The 4,701-nt window shown below is 47.9% G+C and overlaps 1 protein-coding gene across 1 annotated transcript in view; it reads left to right on the top strand.

The window, feature by feature from the left end:
• The first annotated feature begins 2,895 nt into the window (after positions 1 to 2,895).
• Positions 2,896 to 4,701, top strand: part of PCGF2 (polycomb group ring finger 2) — a 21,214-nt gene continuing 19,408 nt past the window's right edge. The window contains exon 1 of the mRNA XM_083147142.1: positions 2,896 to 3,092. The gene's annotated coding sequence lies outside the window, so the exon portion shown is untranslated. The remainder of the gene's footprint in view (positions 3,093 to 4,701) is intronic.

Here is a 4,701-nt window from a genome sequence, read left to right as displayed (position 1 = left end):
TTTTAAAGTATTCAAAAACACTTTCTGAATGGGTGTAGATGGTTATAAAATAACTACCTTTACATATATAAGCAGGTCTTAGAATGAATCTTACCTAAAATTAAACCAATTTTTACATGTAGAGAAGTGTAGAAAGATATGCTTCCAATGTGTTTGAGGGCTGTGTGTGGCTTTCAGGTAGTGAAATAATGGTTTTCACTTAATAGCCTGCAGCATTGCTTATTACATTCAGGTGTATGTGTTTGTGTAGTAATCAGTGTTAATTAGCAGACTCAGGTGTCCGCTCTCATGTGGTATCTCTAGGGGTGGTCTGGAGCTATCTTTGACGTCTGACTGTTTTTGGGCCAAAATGCACGGCGCGTTCGCCGTTCGAGGCGGTTGTAGCGCAGTACATTTTTGGTGCACACCCCCGTGTACGCCCATGTTTACCCCCAGTTTTCCTCATTATTCCGGCCGCTACCCTAAAAACGCCCCCATGCCGCCCACAATGACCGTGCTCTTGCGGACAGGTTTTTTCGCACGGAGAGACCCGTCCGTGAGCGGTGTGAGGTCGCCGCATATGCGTATAGCGAAAGCTACGCATGCGCAGTTGAAAAAAAAATCCGATCCGCCCATATACAGTCCCACCGTACCAAGCAGAATAAACCCCTCACTTACAACGCCATGACCCATTCCTCTCCCACCTACATATCTGACCTTGTCTCTCTTTACACCCCCATCCACACTCTCCGCTCCACAAATGCACGTTGCCTCTCCTGCAAACTGGTTAATTCCTCCCTCTTGGAATTTGGCCGTTGTGCTCCGTATCTCTAGAATGTTCTACCCATGCCTAACGAACTTGCGACCTCCCTACAAAACTTTAAATGGACTCTAAAGGCCCCCATACACTAGCCGATTTTGGTCAGATTTCAGCCAGATCAGTCGGATCTGGCCGAAATCGGACCAAAATCGGCTAGTTTTGATGTCCCCTCAGATCCGATGCGCGGTCCCGTGCGCATCGGATCTGCGTCGGGTGGTCGGACCTGCTGCACGTCCGACCACCCGACTTGGGACCTAGTGGGGCGGCGCGGCGGTAGAGGGTGCAGGGGGGGCTGGGGACGCTGCGGGGGACACAGGCGGCATAGAGCCGGGCAAGGGGAGCCGGCGGGAGCTGTCAGTATGGAATAAAAAAAAAGCCCATACAATGAATGGGCGGCCTGTGATTGGCTGAGCGCTCTCTCAGCCAGTCAGCAATTGGCTGAGAGAGCGCTCAGCCAATCACAGGCTGCCCATTCATTGTATAGGCTTTTTTTTTCTAGCACTGACAGCTCCTGGCTCTATGCCGCCTGTGTCCCCCGCAGCGTCCCCAGCCCCCCCTGCTCCCACCAGCAGCCCTGCTCTGTAGCCCCCCCCCCCCCCCTGCTCCCCGGGTTTTTTACATGTGATAAATCGAGACGATTTATCACATGTAAAAAATGGCACATCAAGTGCCAATCTAATCAAGCTCCCCTGGGGAGCAGCCGGGGAAGCTCAGGGGGAAGTCGGGGGCGACTTGTCCTAAGGACAAGTCGCCCTAGTGTATGGGGGCCTTTAAGACCCACTTCTTCATTAAATCTAACCATTTCTCATTCTAACCCTATGTTTATGCTCACTTCTATCTCTGCTGAGTCACCCCAGTTTGTCTGCCCCTTCCCTTTAGAATGTAAGCTCTAACGAGCAGGGCCCTCTCTCCTCGTGCTTTTCTAATGCAGCCCACACACGCACCGATTTCAGCGTGCGTTGTGGGCTTAACTAGCACACACAGCATCGGATCGTATGCCTTGTGCATACGATGTGCATGCGATGCGATGCTGTGCTAGAAAAAGCAGGTACAAAAAGTATGTGCAGCACATACTTTTTGTACTGTGCGATGAGGTGCCGCGGGAGCGCGCACCCCATCGTACAGCATCGCACCGCCGGCATCGGCGCGTGTGTGGGCTGCATAAGAATATAAATCTGCCACTGTTCTAATTGCATCAGTATCCGCTTTTCTAAGAATATATATCTGCCACTGTTCTAATTGCATCAGTATCCGCTGCTGCAACTGTCTTTTATTTACCATGTACTTGTCCTAATTTGCATTTTTACTGTATATCACTATTTTATTGTTTTGTTCTTTTGCTTATTTATGTATTGTCAGGTGCTGCACAACTTTTGTGGCACCATATAAATAAACGATAATCAAAAAAATTATAAAAAAACTCATAAAAACTCATGTCAACATTTTCATGTGGACAGTTTGCTTGTGTCGAATTTTTGTCCCTGTTGATCTAATGCATGTTGACATTTTTCCTGTGTCGACCTACTGCATGTCAGCCAATAGTGGTCAACATAATGACTGTCAACCTATCCTGTCGAGCTAACGAGCCATACCCACCAAGGACATCAGATGCACATTGAGCATAAATAAAACAAAAAATAACTCACGATCATTCTCATGCATTTAAATACACAAATATAAGCCATCCCAAAAACCATCTTTGCAGAGCTGCTGTCTAAATGGAAAGTAATGACCGTGATTCTGTCATTCTAATGAATGGCTTTATTTCAGGTAGGAGTAGGTGGATGTCTGAGGCCAACTTATTACTTAGCTATCAGGCTTTTTCTACGTCTAGTACAGTGAAAGCAGAAAGGAGAGCAGTGAGTGAGGGAGACATCTGAGGAGACACACACACAGTCTGGCAGTGTCTCAGTCTTTGTCCTCCTCCATACACATCCCATCTCCTGTTTTCCATTCCTCCACCTCCTCCCCCTTGCTCAGTCCCCAGGGAGGAGATCACATGACTGGGGGCGTGGTCTGTCCTTGTCTGCAAAAAAAAAAAAAAGCCATTTTGAGACTGGGGGAGAGAGAGAGAGAGAGCGAAAAAAAGCCAAAAAGAGAGAGAAGAAGGGAAGAGAGGGAGACAGAGACAAAGGAGGGGGAGACAGGGCGAGGGGAGGAGAGAGCGGCGAGAGACTGGGCTGCTGCTGCTGGGAGAGGGGGGCACAGACGGAGGGGGGAGGGGAAAAGCCATTTGGAGAAATAATCTTAGAGACAGGCGGACCACAGAGGGAAGCAGAGCCAGCATCCGCAGGTAAGGCGCCTGGGGGCGGACCCACCAATGATGTGGGGGGCTTATGGCAGAAAGGGGTGCCATTTTCGGGGCCCTGCTGACCCTCTCCTGCCTCTATAGGCGAATAACTAGAGCCCGCTTCCCTCAGGTACATTCAGAAGTATCGGCCAGACATGCCCATGTCCTATAGCTGTCCCTCGTTCCCCATAGCACCCCCCCCCCAGTTTTGTGCCCAGCTAATGCATGGGGGCACTGAGCCCCCGTACCCCGCCGCACAGCTGCTCCCATTACTGAGCGCCCTCCTCTCCCCTGCGTGTTGACGGGGGGATGATGGGGGATGTAATACCCTGTGGCCGCACACTACCCCCCCCCCTCCCCCGCTGTCCTGTCACTGGGGGGCATCTAGCATAGCGCTCCTGATTTAGGGTTCAGATAAATCTCACTGGCTACATGTCCCCCCCCCCCCCCTTCACATACATACATACATACATAGTCTCACTCCCGGGGTACAGTCTGTGTGCTAGGTATGGGGGGTTTTGCATGCTGGCAGCTCTGCACATTTATTACAAAAATATTATTCCAGACCTAGACAAGTAATCGCTGATTTGTCTTTTGTGTACACATGTATACGTGATTTTGCTATTGCACTGTGCCTGTCTGCAGTGATGTGTGACATCCCATGTGTCAGACTGTCACCTGTGCCCAGGACAGTGACAGAAGTGCCCCTGACTCCATGCACTCAACTTATTTGCACATCACTAAAAACATCCTAGAGAAAAACAATGACACAACAGCATGGGACAGCTGTCAGGTCCATTTTAACCAGAGGCCAATGGTTGATAGGCTACAGGGACACTAATTAACTCCCATAATATACTTGGTATATCCCACCTGCCACTCTGTTATACAGTCACACTATATGTAGTTTGCTGATAAACCACTGCTATGCACCTTCTTGTCACTACAACACAGCCCTATATGTGATATCTCTGCGGGATTGTTAATGCTAAATCATATTTGTTTATACATTTACCATATACAAATTCGATTTTTATTACTCTTATTGCATATATTACCCACATATATGTGATTGACAACAGTGTATAGCTCACAAAGCACCCATATATCTGACAGTGGTGTCATGAAAAATCAACCACATGTGTTACATAGGTGTCTAAATTAAAAAGCACCCACATATGTGACAATAGCGTGTTACTTTCAATGCACCGATTAATAGGTGATAATGGTGTGTAATAGCTGGGTACAGACTATACCATATGCAGCCTATATGATATTCGTAACAATTTCCCTCGAACTCCCAGTGAAACGCTATTGTGCGTACATACTGCAATCTTCCAGACAACCAACCATATAACTTCAGTGGCCACGTTCAGCAGTATGCTTAGTTGTTGATATCCTCAGATTGAGCTGTATGTATAGATGACAGAGGATTTCTTTGGTGACCTGCAGGAGCCTCATAACAATAAGTTGTTGTGTACACAGCTTTAACAATGCACCTATGTATATGTGACAATAGTGTATAACTCACTAAGCACCCACATTTCTGACAGTGGTTTGCATCATGAAAATCAACAAACATATGTGACAGAGGTGTGACATAGCACTTATA

Source organism: Crinia signifera, chromosome 6, assembly GCF_055691185.1.
Source record: "Crinia signifera chromosome 6, ASM5569118v1, whole genome shotgun sequence".
Classification (NCBI taxonomy): Eukaryota; Metazoa; Chordata; class Amphibia; order Anura; family Myobatrachidae; genus Crinia; species Crinia signifera.
The sequence above is the reverse complement of the archived record's forward strand: the minus strand, read 5'-3'. Positions and strand labels throughout refer to the sequence as shown.